This window comes from Chrysoperla carnea, chromosome 2 (assembly GCF_905475395.1).
Source record: "Chrysoperla carnea chromosome 2, inChrCarn1.1, whole genome shotgun sequence".
Taxonomy (NCBI): domain Eukaryota; kingdom Metazoa; phylum Arthropoda; class Insecta; order Neuroptera; family Chrysopidae; genus Chrysoperla; species Chrysoperla carnea.
Genome location: NC_058338.1, coordinates 11780217 through 11798321, shown reverse-complemented (window position 1 = coordinate 11798321; position 18105 = coordinate 11780217). Strand labels below are relative to the sequence as shown.

At 28.3% G+C, this 18105-nt stretch overlaps 1 protein-coding gene across 2 annotated transcripts in view; it reads right to left on the bottom strand.

Annotated features, from left to right (window-relative positions):
* The window catches only part of LOC123294117 (RING finger protein 17-like), a 159468-nt gene that overhangs the window by 59833 nt on the left and 81530 nt on the right, over positions 1 to 18105 (bottom strand). The gene's annotated exons all lie outside the window — the stretch shown is intronic.

Genomic DNA, 18105 nt, shown 5'->3' with positions numbered 1-18105 from the left:
TTGAAAGCTTAATTATTTATCTTTAAAAAAAAAAAACTCATAAACTTTACTAAGAAACATAACACCTCGATCTTCTAAAGTAAATACCGCGCAAGAATTTATTTGTGTTCTTTTGAGAGGGGAAATCCTTGTGTAAAACTGCTACAATTTCCAAAACACTTCATTATTTCATTTTTAGCTATCTGGTCTTCTTTTTGAAAAAGATAACGATATCTAAAACAAAACCTTGGTTTCTTTAGTTAATAGTATCCCACCAAAAACTATGTCGTGATTTTGATTTGATGTTCACAGTTCTTAAAAGTTCAATTCAATTGTTGAAAAAGCTGTGTGAGTAAAACAAACTAAAAATTAAATAAATTATGAAAAAATGTGGGTGCAAATCCCCAATTTGCACCCCAAAATACTTCACAACTTCTGGTAACATTTAGATAACGAATAAGTAATATGTCTTCCGTATCCTCTTTGTGTCCATTTCATATTCTTTGACTAGTGTCGTACATTTAAATAACTGTACAAATTTTTATAATTGCTAACACAATTAATTTTGTTTCCGTTAAAACTTTCACGCACGCGTCCCAAGTAGGTACATGCCTACTTTGCCTTATGGGTGGATGGGTAATCCGCCTTTACAAGTATTAGATAGGCAACTTATATTTCATATATGTTAAAAACTTTGTGTGAGTTTAAAAATGAAAGTAATTTATAAAATCATATTGAAATAAGACGTAGTGTGTTGAATAAAAATAAAATCATTCAGGCAACTCAAGTACTTTTCATTAAATTTATAGTTTATATTATATTTTATGCAAATGTTTTTACAGCAATGAAAATTAATGTAGCTATTGTACCACATTTAGGTAAAAGAAGTTATGCATATTCTATACAAGTTCATAATATTACAATTTATAACTTTCAAGTCTTTGCAGTAAAAATTGTCACTACTGTAAACACATTTGCCTCAACAGAGCAATTCTATTTAACAATCCTATCACAGCAGTAAATTAAGGTACAAAATATACGCATTTATACAGGGTGGGTCATTTTAATCTATAATGGCTAATAGCTCGTTTTGTAGTTAACCAATAAAAACAAATAACGTGGTAGATAACCAAAAAAGTTGTTTTGATGGATGATATCATGTTCTGACATCAGATTGGACCAATTTAGATTCGAAACGGTAAGAGATGGAATAACACTTTAAATTAGAAAGTTTATCCTCATAATTGTAGACCACCCACAATAATGAAAAAAATAATCGGCCTTATTCGTCAATTTGTATTGGGCTGAGTTTAAAGTTCAAATTTCTTAAACAGATTTAGAAACTTTTAAAATTAAATTAAATAAAAACTATACGGTAAATCGTTAAGAATTTTTTTTTGTTCAATACAAAAATTTGCGTTCAATACAAACATTCTACCCATTAAAGCTTTTTTCTTGAGATAAACTGTGCCTAGCCAGGCGCTATTGAACAGAAACACTCACAAGAGCCAATTTTTTTGCATAATTTAAATTAATTATATCTCTCAAATGGTGAGATAAAAATATCTGATTTTATTTCTCTTAGATTGAACCATGATCTTTTGGATCAAATTTCAAAAAGTACTAGTTAACTATTAACCTCGACACTGCTTTAATACCTTAAATTTTATTTATAGATCAATATCAGGATTAATTAACTAGATCAATTAAATGATTTACAATCAGTCATTCTATGTTCTGTACATATCCTAGTTCAGGTTCTGATAAATAAAAATGCATAAACAATTCGGTAAAAGACTAATAATTATTAACTTGGTTAAGTTGTAGAGTTTCAATGTGAATCCGTAAACGTATCCGTCTCACAAGAAGTTCGTAAATACATGATGTAATAATTTATATTTAAAATATTTTCTATTTGTTGTTGCTCAATAAAAATATGTACCTACATATTATTTTATTACTATTACTATTACTTAACTTTTTACGGCTTCCAGCATAGTTTTAATGTCTTATTCACGTTTTTGATAAATGAATGAATCTAAATAGTGCCTGCATTGTAAAGCAGATAATCGATATTTAATGTATTCAGGTTTTATATAAGAAGATTGTTTACTTTAACCCACCTACACATTTATATCGACACCATATGGAAAATTTTTAAATTATTTGTTTAAAAATTTATTCTTGATAAAAAGTTGTACATGGCTTAATAAGCCAGTAATCTTGTCGCCTAAAAGTACGGGGAATTTTGTGTCAAACCCGGTAGTTATGATTTTCTGCAGACTTACTTATGGTGTTGGTCCAATGGGTAATCTGGCTCCATTGAATCAACTCCTCAAATACAGTCAAAGTTCAGCGAAGTGTTTTTCCTTGTACACGACTACTTTCGGCTTTTCATTTGATCAAAAAAAAAAAAAAGTTATTGAATGCGCCGAAATTAGCGCATCCACTTTCGAACACTAAAACTTGTTTAGTAACAAATTCTGTCCTACAGGACTGAATGTTACTTTAAAACAAAAAATTGAAGGTACTTAGAAACCTTGATCGTTCCCATCAAGGAAAATTACTGCTAATGAACAGAGGTTTGATAAATATTTTTAAGAATTATTAGCGAATGCTATTAATTCTAAAAGACACAACATTTATTGAATCGAAATTTTCATTATTTGAATTTCATAGACGAATTATACAATCGATAATCCTTGTAGCGAAGATAGTGAAAACTTTTCACATACTTTTACTAAAAATTAATAAAAATTCATTATCTTCAAAAGATGAGACAAATTCAATCCTTAAATTTAATTCAAATGATGAACTGAATCCCTTTCTTAAACGTAGACTTATTAAGCTTTCGAAAATTTCGCTAGTTTTTAATGTTTTTGTAGGGCTAGACTTTTCAGGAAAGTGGACTAAATTTGATACAATATGAGACTAGAACTATTTGCGTAGACCCAAAAGTTTCCGAGATAAAGCTTTTCGATGAATTTTTACCCTGATTCTTCGTTACCCCTCGTAAAGCACGGGGGTTGATCCCAAATCAACTATAAACTTTAGGCCAAAAAACATTCTACAGTTATCCTTTGTAAATGCATGAAAATTCTTCAATAAATGAAACTAATCTTCTTTTAGATATCCAGTTCGTAAAGAACTAATATAATGGAGGCTTAATTTTGACTATAAACCATATAAACACATAATTCACATAAACCCATGAGAAAAATATCCATAGATAATTTTATTAATTTGATAAAAATATGTAGATGCATATGAAAATAATTTTAAAAATTAAAATAATAAATTATATTCTTAAAAACTTTCTTTCCACTATTATTAAGTACTTATTTTTCTTTCACTAAATTAATCAATTAACAAAGTGGATGATTACAATGGCTGCCTTTAAAAAAATAACGAATAATCATCTTTCTTTTTAATTTTAAATGATGCGAAAATCATTAAAAAAATATATTATAAAATTTTAAACATAAAATTCTTCTGAGAAACTTATGGTAAATTCAATTATTAAACTGTAAGGCTAATTTACATTAATTATTAATTGACTATTATTTCTTATTAACTTTAAAAATTTCCCGAGTAATTAATATAATTTAATGATGATAGTTATTACCATAAGTGTTTTCATTTTTTTTACCACACTTCATAACAATTGTAAAAAGTATGGGTAAAATTGTAAGCAGCCATATTTTATGTTTTTGATGAGGGACTACACTCTCTTTCACTCACTTGTCGCAAATGAAAAAGGATGAAAAGTCACCATCCTCAGAAGAAAATTCCGAAAAACGGAAAACCTTAATAGGAAGATTAGAAATTGGTCTGTCTATTCATCACATAGTTGACTAGAAATATGTAGGAAAATATCGAATGTTAGTCAACTTCAAAATTGTCGCAACTGCGAGAGGGTGTTCCTTAAGGGCGTTTCCAAAAAAATGGGCGTATACAAATATTTGAGACTTACGTTTCAGATTGAGGAGGAAATGGATTCTGTTAGAACTTGAATATTGTTAAAAATATAGACAGGAAAAAAAAGCACAAAACTGATTAATCATTTAAATCAGCAAATAGTTCCTACCGGGTGCGCACGATACATCTCGTTTTTATACCATGGATATATGTAATATGCAAGGTATACTAAGTTTAGTCGCAAGTTGGTAACGCTTAAAAATATTGATGCTAAGCACAAACAAAAAAATCGAAGCAAATCTGAGTAAAAAAAGTAAGCGCTACATATAACGTGCGAAGAAACGATAGGAACATAGTTCCTACCGGGTGCACACGACACCTTTCGTTTTTATTTATCGTTTTTTTTTTCTACATAAATTTTGTTTATTGTTGAATCCAAACTTTAAACTAGTCTTTTGTTTTACATGTGTTTGTTGAACACTTTTGTAATTTTATTAGCTGTAATCATAAATTGTTAGTTTAAAAATGGAATAATGTGTTACTTTTACAAAACATTTACATTATTTATAAAAAATAATAATAATAATTCACAAAAACCACTGTTTTTAAATTTATTCTTACTTCTCTGTCATCATCACAGATCAACATAAACTTATTATGTGAAACAAGTTAAAATACTTTTAAAAAGATGAATATACTTACCTTACGTTTTATATTATATTTACGATATATTGCATTTTTGTTTTTAATAAATTTTAACGTTACAATATTTAATTTTAAAAGTAAACAATAATTCGTCGATCACACAATTTTTTATTCTTTGAAAATTCATTCATTAATAATAATTTCATTTTTATTTATAAGACTTTCAAAATATTATGTTTAAATTATAATAATTAAACGAAGATTAATTAATAAAAACATGAGAATGTAATTCATTAATATGAATCTGTTTTAATTTTAAAAACAATATATATAACAAATCGGATAAAAAAAACCAAATTTTTAAACTTTATGACGTCCTCAGAAACCAAAAAATTTAATTTTGCTCTATCACATCCAAATTTTATCCAATTTTGATAAACCAAGTATGTAATCCTACTAAATTTGGGCCATACTTTTCAAAATTTTGATCAAAATTAACATAGCTCTACTGAGTTTCAAGAATGCAGTGTCCTGATCCCGAAATTAAGCAAATAAGCTAAAGCTAGCCAAAAACTGACATCACAGCTGAAAAGAATGACCCAAAATTAGTGGGTTTCAAAAAAAATTCCAATAAGATTGGATCAAATTTGCCTGTGTTATCAAAAAAATAAAATTTTTTTAACTTTATGACGTCATCAGAATCAAAAAATTTAATTTTGCTCTATCACATTCAAATTTTATCCAATTTTGATAAACCAAGTATGTAATCCTACTAAATTTGGGCCATACTTTTCAAAATTTTGATCAAAATAAACCTAACTACCATAGGTTTCAATAATGTGGTGTCCTAATCCCGGAATTAAGCAAATAAGTGAAAGCTAGCCAAAAACTGACATCACAGCTGAAAAGAATGACCCAAAATTAGTGGGTTTCAAAAAAACTTCCAATAAGATCGGATCAAATTTGCCTGTGTTATCAAAAAAACCAAATTTTTAAACTTTATGACGTCATCAGAAACAAAAAATTTAATTTTGCTCTATCACAGTTAAATTTTATCCAATTTTGATAAACCAAGTATGTAATCCTACTAAATTTGGGCCATACTTTTCAAAATTTTGATCAAAATTAACATAGCTCTACTTAGTTTCAAGAATGTGGTGTCCTGATCCCGGAATTAAGCAAATGAGCGCAAGCTAGCCAAAAACTGAAAGATTTTCTTTCATTAGTTTCTATTTAAAATTTAAATTTCAAACAAACAATTTTATCTTACTTAGCAGTTCTGTATTAAAAAACAGCTTGCTACATCAATGAATTGAAATGTGCGACCATAAAAAATCAATATAAATCAACCCGTTTTATTTGAACCTTATGCAACCTTTATGGGAGCGGAGGACCCTGAAGGAATGTAATTAACAACTTAATTTATTAAATAGCACGTGTTTTGATATTTTTTATCAAAAATTTGTCGCAGCTTAGCAATTAAAAACTAATAATCAGTGCTATAAAATTTCTCCCAAGATAATTAATTAATTTCCGTTTTAGATAAACTTCAAATTCACTATATCTGTTAAAACTGGTCACCAAATACGTAATTTATGTTAAAACTTTAATTTTACGTCTCTCTATAAAAAAATTGAAATTTTATCTATAAAAAATAAAAATATATTTACAAAAAATCATTTTTATTAATTAATTAAAATATGCAATTACAGAAAAAATATAGATGTTATCAAAAATCATATAATTTTTACTTTGTATGTGTATCTAATGCATTTGAAATATTGTTATTATTTTTAATTTATAATTTTTTAAGAAGAAAGTATAAAAAATATATTTGATTTAATGACTTAATATACTAAAAAAACTTACTTTCCCTTACGCTGAATTTTATCCATAACAATAAATTGTTAATTTTGATATAAGATTTAATAATTGTTTTGACAAATTCTTCAGATATGAATCTAAAATACGCATCTACACATAAAAGATTCATTAAAAATGAATTAAGAACGCAAAAAATTTATGATTTCAATCTTTGACTAACTGATCGATCAACGCTGGTTTAGAAGCATGAAATTTTACACAAACTTAAATCACGTATGTGTACACTAAGAAGGGATTTTTGGAAATTCATCCCCTAAGGGATTAAAATGAGGGTTGAAAGTTTGGAAGAAACAGTCAATTTTGAAGTTAGAAATGTAAAAAATAATATATGAGCTCGTGGTTCAAAACAAAAGTTTACTGTATTACTATAGTAGTAAGAGTATATAGTTTGTTTTGATTTTGAGTGTAATCTATCTTTAAGTTACCAATAAGTTGATAATAATTACCAACAAGACGATCTTTAAGTTACCAACAAGATGCTAATAATTATAATACAGATAGTAAATTTTACTAACTGTATGGTACAGCGAACAATTATAATAGTTTTTGCAATTATCGATATCAGATAGCCTGTTTTTACAATACTTGAATAGTAGTATTTATTATCATAATATTCTCTTCGTTTGTAGACTTTGTTGAATCTACACGGAGATAATTTTATGATAAATACTACTATCCAAGTTTTGTAAAAACAGGCTAACATATAAGTAAAATTTATATTCTCTATCATTATGCATAGATAGATCCAATCATAAGTAGAAGTATCGAATGCATTAAATAAAAATTAACAAATCAAAGTTATTACATAATAACAACATAATAATAATAATAATAAAACGTAAATACTAATATATGAATACCTAATTATAAAACGGAAAAATTAATTTGATTCTATTCAATATTCATAAATAGATTTTCATATTTATAATGAAATTTAAAAACACAAATTTACAGAGAGTTCCGAAACAATATTCAAAAAATTCGAGGCATGCAAATTACATGGGATTGTCTTGGAAGTATTCGATTATCTTGCCTCTTTATTGCATTAAAAACTTAAAGAATTAAACCAAAACTTGACAGGGCAAAGGACGAAAAGCCTAAAATATATAGAAATATAAAAGTTCTGGTTCCATTTGAAAGATTTTGGATTAAAAATAGCAGTGTTATTAAGGAATTTTTGGAACTGCTCATTAAGGCATTTAACTTTATCGAATTTCAGACCGTAACCTTATTTTACAGGCCTATAGATAGTTGAAAATTTTCAATCAGTATCTGTAGGTCTTCTCTGATGGGTAGCGTTACACTTAGAATACTAAATTCTGCCTAAAATATTAATAGTTATGGTAGCTTTGTTGAATGTATTAAATAGCCTTGGAAATAACCCTGCACTATTAGATAGGAAAATGACTTTCTTTGAAACTTTTTCTAAACACCCCCTCCCCTGCAAAGGTTCTTTGGATAGTTCTGATTAAAAGTATGTGCAGTTTTGATCTCCATACCTCGTAAACTACCCATTAAAAATGTTGCGGACGTGGGAGCTTTTGATCAGAACGATCTAGAGAACATTTTGGGGACGGTTTAAAAAGATTTCACAGAATCCTTTTTCCAATCTAATCGTGCAGGGTCCTTTATTTTTCAGAATAGAACTACATAATTTGTGTAGAAACGCTGCATTAATATTCCATCAGACATTAAAATTCCGATGCATTGATTTTGTACCAGTGTTTCGCATATGCCTTCCGTTACTGATACACGCTGTAGTGTCATAATGTACACAACATAGATACATTTTGTGCACGATTGATTTGAATTGAACAATAAAAAAAAAAAAGTAAAATAAATTAGAAATGACTGAATGTTTAACTAAAAATAATGTATGTATTATGTATAAGACCGACTACATGTATGTATGTATTATTGAATACAAAGGAAGAAAATAAAAAGAGGAAAAATATGACGGATGCAGACAACCAAACAATATTCATATTTGAGAGCAAATAATTACAACTATACCATAGGTTACTATAATATGTTTTTGTTTGTTAAATGTACCATAACTATTTTATACTTTACTTACTATTCAAACGTAGAACATTTTTTACTGTTTGCAATTTGATTTAACACCTACTAGGAGATTGCAGTCCAGAAGATAGCGCCTAAGATATAACTAAGAAGTAGCTCGCATAACAACCAAAGTAGAGTCTTCACTTCTTAAGACTAACAATTTCTAGTAAAATTTGTACGACGAGATGAAACGTGGGGCACTCGCAATATATTTTCGTTAATAACAAGTGAAAGCAAACAATTGACTGAGTTAATTATAGAAATACCCTGTATAGAAAGTGTTGAATGTCTAGTGCTTGAATTATTTTTTTATAAAATTATTTTTATGCAATTATGGCAGCTTTTGGCCACCATTTATTTGGTTTTCGAAAGTATTTCCTAGAATTTTTTTTCGGTTTTCGAGAATATTTCACAAGACCATTACCTGCCAATTTTCAAATCCCTCTCTGTTATAGTTTTGGAGAAAATCGACGCCAAACTTTTGTCCTAATTTGCACCCTCAAGAGTAAACAGTGGCGTTTACGAAAAAATGTTTCAAACAAAAAGTTGTTTGTTTATAAGGATTTTTTACATTCATTTTTTACATTTAAAGTTTTGGTCTATCTATTGGTTTACAAGATGGGCCCCAAGACCCAATTGATCTATGTTGCTCATTTACCAATTTCTACTTTTTACGTCCAGAGCACGCTATAAAAATTTCAGCTTGATATCTCTTTTCGTTTTTGTGTTATCTTGTCCACAGATGGACGGAAAACCGGAAATAGACACTTAAGGTGATTTTATGAAAACCTACACCAAAATTTTGTGTAATTAGAATTTTTATGTAAAAGCTATCAATTTCACAAAATTGACTATGTTATAAAAAAATTTTTTTTTCTAGCGTCTAGACTATAAGATTTTGCAACTACTGATTTATTTGTTCACCTTTTTTCTTTTCTTTTGATCAGAGTAAATTAGCCATAAATAACAGCTTATAGATTATACAGTCAAATAAAGACATTAATTATATAATAAATCATAGGGATTGAATTCCATTCGGACTTTATAATTTTTTCCTTTTGCCGATATTATTTGTATATTTTCAGATAATTTTCTATTTCCGATTGTAGGAAATTGATGGTTTTAGCTTTTATTAGATTCAATAAACACGATAAGCGTAACGAGCACGCTAAAAATAGAATGGGATTGGTTTAAATTCAAAATAGAATAATGTTAGACTCGTAGCAAAAGTTCACTACATTTAGAGCAAAATTCATCATACCATGACCTGGCAATTGTAAACAACAATGTAATTAATTTAATTTTTGAAAAATTGTATTCGTTGTGTGCGTAATCATGGTAGGGACAAAAAAATCGATGCCAGCGCTTTCAGTGAAAAATTTTGGCCATAAAGGAGGCTGTTATGACTAATTTGCAGTTCTTTACATGTTAATCTTATAGAAAATGTCAAATTAAAATTATTGAATAATACTAATTAATTAAACTTAATGCATTAAAAATTGTGAAAATAATAAATCAAATTGCACAAATATTATTTTTCAAATTATTATAATTATTTATTTAAATTTGTGAGACAATAATATTAAATTTTCAATATAAATCATAAATGTAATCCGCACAATTATATATGCATCCATAAAATTCTATAATTAAAGTAGTGTATCGTTACCATGGAAACGCCTCCTAAAAAACTCACGCACGGTGCGAATACGATTAAATTTGATTTTTTTGTTTTGATACCTCTAGAATCTCTCTTATTTTCTCGAATTAGATAAAATTATCTGGTCAATTTAAACATCCGATGGTACAAAAATTCGCACCAGGTTGAAATTTGATTTGAATTAAGACACCATCAGAAATGAAATATAAAATTCCTCATCGACCCGAGATGTCTACAAGAAAATAAAATATTTTCCCAAAAAAAGTCGTCTTGAAATCGGATTAGTATCTTCAGAGATTAGCGTAACCATTAAACATATATAATTACATAGGTACTCTTCAATTTTATGAAAATATATATAAAAAAATAGAAATAGCAACACAAAAGTAATTACATTTTTCAAATAAGGAAGATGATATAAGTAATTTAATAAAAAAACATACTTTTAATAGGAAAAAAATATATATAAATCAGGAATAAAAGAATAACTTTGATTATAATAAGTTAATTTCGTTTGTATCAACTAAAAAGACTCGTAATTTATTCAATATACATATCGTAAAGTTAACAAAAGCAAAGCTGTTAGGAGATATATTGTTAAATTTTTATAAAATCCTAGCAGATCCGTTAACCTATGCCTACTCTATGGTCATGTAGAAAGTATTTTCTATCTGACCTATCTATATTCTGTATAAATAATAATTATGGTAATAAGTATAGGAAAAAGAAATAGAACGCACAATTGTAAAAAAATCGCCTCCTTTAAAATAAATAACATTTTTCCAAAATTTCAAACGCCTGTATGCCCGAAGTAATTATCGGATAGGGATTTTCTACTGTTTATTCGAAAACTTGTACCTACTTTCTATTTTTTTAATGTAAAGCTAAAAATTTTTCCCAAATAAAATATATATCAAGAAGATTTTATAGCGTGCATGTTAGGACGAAAAGTGACGTCAAGTTCACGAATAAGCAAAATAGGTCAATTGGGTATTGGGTCCCTAGGATCCAACTTGTAAACCGTTAGATATAGAACAAAAGTTAAAATGTAAAAAATGTTACATATAAAACAAATTTTGTTTTAAACATATTTTCGTAAACATCACTGTTTACCCGCGAGGTGCAAATTAAATACGTTAAATTTATACGTTACATATATTATGTATGTGTTTGTTTATTACTATATCCACTGCGGAAGTGAGAAGAAAGATACTCTTATTATTTTGTGTGTAAGAGTGGCGTCTCTTTTTCTTTACATACATGACGTTAAAAAACAAAACGATTGCGTAATCAACACTGTCTATACATGGTATTTCAACAATTAACTCAATCAATTGTTTATTTTCACTAGTTTGTTTAATTTTTAGAACTAACTTTGATAACTTTATTTACTTGAAATGATTATTTTACATAGAAATAAATAAAACATCATACCGATATACGTACCGTATGTCTATGTACAGCGATCGAATTACCAAACGGAAAACCTTTTTTTTTTAAATATTGCGTCAAAAAGTCATTCGATATAAAATTCTTTCTTATCGAGAAAGTAAGTTTGCCAGAGAAGGAATTTAGTAATTTTAAAAAACCACTATAACTATCAAAATCCTTTGATCTCTATTTATCAAAATAGTAACACATCCAGCTACAAATCTTTGGTCATACTACAAGATGTTATCAATGTTATCAAAAATTATCAAAAATATGAAATCAATTAACCCGCCACCACTCACATCAACCGTTCGGTAATCTTTAGTCGAATTTCTAATGTATATATTTAAAATCATACGGCATGTATGAATACTAAACAAGTCTATTATCAGAGTTATAATCAAAGAGGTTTGTTATTACTTCTATGGTTATAATCCAATACCACTGTGTATGTAGTGTCACCTATGAATATTAAACGAAACTAAACCAATAATGTCATTAAGGATGTACGAGCACCCGGGCAATTTTGAATAAAGGCTTGATCTTTTTAAATATGAAGTTGGACCAAGCCTATCAATTCTAAATCGAATTAAGTGGAAATCAAATTAAGTTTTAAAGGGGGGTTGCCTGATTATTTAAATTAATAAATGACTTCAAAAGTAGGCACGTAAGTAAAAAAAGATATCCAATCTTAGATAGCCACACATTCATAACTGATATCCCCATATAATACATACTATCAAATTTGCACTTAATTTGCACCTAATTTGCGAACTCGTGGGTAAATAATGATGTTTACAAACATATGTTTCTAACAAAAGTTGTTTATTTTTTTATAAGAAACATTTCTTACGTTGAATCTTTAGAGATAGAACTTTAACGGTTTACAAGATGGGTCCTACGGACTCAAGGCCCAATTGACCTATGTTGCTCATTTACGAACTTAGCCTCAGTTTTTACGTCCTGTGCACGCTATACAAATTTCAGCTTGATATCTCTTCTTGTTTTTGAGTTATCATGTCGACAGACAGACGGACGGACAACCTTTAATGGATTTTATGAACATCTATACCAAAATTTTGTTCGTAGCATTAATATTCTTAAGCGTTACAAACTTGGGACTAAGCTTAATATACTATGATAATATTGTATATATACATAGTATAAAAAAATCTCTTGTAAGGGGAGGGAGGTCCCTAAAAATCTTACCTGATAGGGTGGGGGTTACATTGAATAAAAAAATGCTCATGTAATTTATGGATGTCCCCCCAATTTTACTTTCTCGGCAAAAAGGAATTTTTTTCAACAACAAAAAATGTATTTTTGTCTTAAAATTTAAAAATATATCTTTCGTCTCGTCAGTAGCGCGATCGATGGATGGACATACTGTATCGTTAAACAAATAAAACATAGAAATATATGTATGTTATATTGTTATAATTTGAATTATATGCCGCCATTCCAATGCACCATGCACAATGCACCTCCACAGACAACAAAGATAGAATAGAGATAGAAACAAAACTAAACTAAGCTACCGCTAGTATGATATTCATTTGCATAAAAGTAATTATGTTATTTTCATAACTTTACTTGTTGAATACAAAATATTTTCCACAATTCATTCTATTATTCCTATCAGATTATTATCACAATATTATTAAATAATATGTGTATTTTAACATTATATGTCTAGATTATTATTTTATATTGAACCTCATCCAGTCACCAGTGTTTGAAGGTTAGGGGTCATTTTTTTAATTTTAAAGGTGAAAGCTTAAAAATAGACAGTAATCATTTATTCATAACATCCTGATTTGATTTAAAAAATTAATTTAAAAAAATCAAAAATCCGACTACGATAAATATAAACTGAAAGAAAAAACAAGTCCAACAGTTTACATAGCGGCTCTAAAAATTAGGGCACATTTTTGGGAAGATTTGAGTCGGCATAGATTTTAATGGGTCCCCACTGTTATCGCCGCTATGTAAACTGCTGGACTTTTTTTTCTTTTCAGTTTATATTTAATGCAGTCGGGTTTATCCCATTTACATAGTTCGGCGACTTTCTTTTTTACTTTTTCACAATATGGCGTCTAATGCTCTCCTTTCTTACTGCCATATCTTTAGTAACACTCGCACGATTAAGACTACGTAAAAATCGTCAAAATCGGCCAACGCATTTGGCCTCTAATACTCGTTTTGTAGTGAACCAATCAAAAAATATCTTAAACAAAAGTTGTAGAGTTGATAGGAGAGGGGGACATCATACTCTGACATCAGATTGGATCTAGTTCTCGGGTTTCTATAATCCTAAACGATAAGAGATATAATAAGTTGTGAACTTTTTTACCAGGTGTATGAACTAGGTCTCAGCCTTCAAGATATAGCTGTAGGTACTAGGAACTTAACAGCGAGGAATATGGAATGTTTTCAAAAAAATAAGATTCTGCATCAAAATAATAAAGTCGACTAAATTGTGAACAAAAGGAAGATAAGTGACGGCATGAAGTGAAGGTTATATAATTATAATAATCTTTATATTCACAGCTAGTTAGTTTATATTTTTGTTTAGATGAGCAATCCAAAACAGATTATATGTATAATACAGATTTAGAAAAGTAAGTTAATAAAATTGTATATAAGTATTTAACGTTCACATTTGTTTCTGTACAGGTTTCGTCAGGAATTTCGTTTATAACGATGTATGAATAAAATGCACATGGAATAAAATGAAATATCCCATATTTTTATTCGAAGAAAAAGTATAACCTTGCATTAAGTTGAGTATGACCTTCAAATAAATTGCTTATACACCTTGTAAGTATGTGACAATTGTTTGAAATATTATCCGTTAATAAATATGAAAGTAAACAACGACAATACATATTTAATTACAATAAAAATAAAAATACATGAATAAATGAAACTTTTACAGATTTTACTAAGTACAATAAGTATAGCAAGTAAATATATTGATCCGTTGTAAATTAAAACTATAATATTAGTTGAATGCAAGTAAAAAGTATCATCCTGTTGTTTGTTGCGTTTATTAAAATACAGTCACCAACATTTTTAACATTCTATAAAATAAATGAATATGATCTCCGCTACCCTACTCCTAATTCTAATAATTTATAATGCTGAATAATTAGAAATCTTGTAATCAAGTAACATTACTCAATTAATTTACTGAGAATAAAAATCAATAAAAGTAGGTATTATAAATTTTGAATATTATTTCTAGATTTACGAAATATATTGTACAGGAAAGTATATGTTACGGGAAAAGTTTAAACTTCAGTAAGAGTTGACTCTTCCAAGGTAAAATCGACTGTTACTGATCTTTTCAGAAAAAGTTTGAAGCCGAAAAGTGTATTGAAATTTTATCAACATTTACCAGTCAAAGTTAGTTAATTAAGTTAGGTTAATAAAAAGTTTGAACCAACTATAATAATAGGCCTTTTTCCTATAGTCGATTTGAATATGTATACCCCTTAAAAAAATTGCAAAAAATCGAAAAATTTTTGCTATCTCCAATTTAGATAAAACTCAGTAGATAAGATAATTTTGACCCAAAAATTACAAAAATTGTGCATTTGTTGACTAGTCGAATAGTTTTTGAGATACGGACTAAAATCGATCAAAATATTGCGATATCTCAGAAACTCTGCATCCAATCATTAAATTAACCTGATTTTTATACTTTTTGGATCAAAATTACCCCATCCACCGAGTTTCATCAAATTCCAAAACAAAAATTTTTTTTCGATTTTCTCGATTTTTACAAAGGGGTACCCCTTAAAAAAATTGCAAAAAATCGAAAAATTTTTGCTATCTCCAATTTGGATAAAACTCAGTATATAAGGTAATTTTGACCCAAAAATTACAAAAATCGGGTGCATTTGTTGACTGGTCGAATAGTTTTTGAGATACGGACTGAAATCGATCCAAATATTGCGATATCTCAGAAACTCTGCATCCAATCATTAAATTAACCGGATTTTTATACTTTTTGGATCAAAATTACCCCATCCACCAAGTTTCATCAAATTCCAAAACAAAAATTTTTTTCGATTTTCTCGATTTTTTCAAAGGGGTACCCCTTAAAAAAATTGCAAAAAATCGAAAAATTTTTGCTATCTCCAATTTGGATAAAACTCAGTATATAAGGTAATTTTGACCCAAAAATTACAAAAATCGGGTGCATTTGTTGACTGGTCGAATAGTTTTTGAGATACGGACTGAAATCAATCCAAATATTGCGATATATCAGAAATTCAGGCTTCTAGACTCAGTGGTTTCAACTGTGCGTTGATCGTTAAAAAATTATGCCTATAAAATGCTAAATTGCCAGAAAATATCATGGGCTACATTTTATTTTCTAAAAAATTAAGCAAAAGTTTTTGTGTTTTAAAATATTTTAAAATCATTCCATCCTGTATACTTTCCTTTTATCGATTACGAATAAAATTGCATTGTAAATGAAAAAGAAAAAGTGGATGATAAATTTCCATTGAATAAAAAAAAATTACATCCTATATTAATTCATTAACAATCGCTTGTAAAAAAAATTTATGAACAGTTAACAATTATTCAATTTTAATCTATAAATACATAATAATTCGATATTTAATTATGAGAATTGCAATAAATAATGTTTACTTTTATAAATAGTGAAAATGAATGTAGCGGAAAACTACGAATAGGAAACATTTGTCTTTATTATAATGTATCTTTAATTATATTCAATCCTTCAATTATATTTACATATTATAATACACGTTATTTAAATAAATTAACTGAATACTTATTCGTCGCATGTAGAACCGAATGTGATGGCCACGTGAGGAAATAAATTTTTACATATTTTCAATCAATTATTAATATGAGTTTTCGCACAGTATTTTCATAATTTATGAAATTGCCTATATTCTTAATTTTCAAGTAAATAACATTACTATCTTTATATATATTATAAATATAAAAGTAAGGATGTTTGTTTGTTTGTGTGTTTGTTATCCTTTGGAGCAAAAACTACTGAATGGATTTGAATGAAACTGTACAATAATATAGCTCATACATCAGACTAACATATTAGTTATAGTTTATAAAGATATATTTAAAAATCAAGTGAAAACAAACAATTGACTAAGTTAATTGTTGAAATACCATGTATAGACAGTGTTGATTACTCTGTCACATAACTGATATACCCATATAATATTACAATTTGCGCCTAATATGCGCTGTCACGGATAAACAGTGATGTTAACGAAAAAATGTTTCAAACAAAAGTTGTTTAATTTTTTACAAGGAACATTTTTTACATTTAAACTTTAGCTCTATCTCTAACGGTTTACAAGATGGGTCCTATGGATCCAAGACGCAATTGACCTATGTTGCTCATTTACGAACTCGACCTCACTTTTTACGTCCTCAGCACGCTATAAAATTTCCAGCTTGATATCTCTTTTCATTTTTGAGTAATCTTGATGACAGACAGACAGACAACTGAAAATGAACTAATTAGGTGATTTTATGAACACGTATACCAAAATTTTGTTCATAGTATCAATATTTTTAAGCGTTACAAACTTGGGACTAAACTTAATATACCTTGGTATATTTCATATACATGGTATAAAAATTAAATGAAGTTTGACATTTCACTACGCCATTTATGAGCATCATTTTGAATCATAAATTTAAGATTTTTGTAAAATAGTGAACGAGATACAATTCATGGCCACCTAAAATCTGATACACTCAATGAATCAAGACTACATAATATTTTAAAAAAAATTCAAAACTGTACATGTATTTTACGTGTGTAAAACAATCTCTGTCCCTATTTTGAGTATTATGGAAGGGTTATAAGCGAGAGCAAGAGAGATGGAGGCTATAACGAGGTGGTCTTTACCTTTTAGCCCAGCGAAGCAAGCGGTTATCAAGCTGGTATGAAAATATAGGCACAATATATATTATTACACCCTGGAGTAAAGTGTAGTGCCCTGTATATATGAAAAATATATCAAGGTAGGTATAATAAAAATAAATCTAGTTCCATGTTTGTAACGATTAGAAATACTGATGATGCGAACAAAGTGTTCATAAGATCACCTAGTTAATCCATTTTCGTTTGGTCTCCATTTTCTCCTAAACTATAATAGATAGAGAATTGAAAATTTGTGAAAATTTATTGAAAAATGCAATTAAATAACCGCAAAAACTCGCCATAGCGGTTAGTTATAATATAACCTTTCTAATTTATTATTGTCTGTACAGAGTATTTCAATAATAAACTCAATCAATTTCTAATTTTCACTTGTTTTATAATCAAAATTTTTAATTTGAACCATGTATGTAGTGGTTTACAAAAAAACTGATCCTTTTCCAGTCTATAAAGTAAGTGGCCGTGTGATGGTCGCAGAAATTGTGATATGAGTATGAGTATGAGTATGGAGGTTAGCGGGCCATGCTCGAGCATCGGCCTCGAAGCAATGGTTCAGAGCACTTAGCCA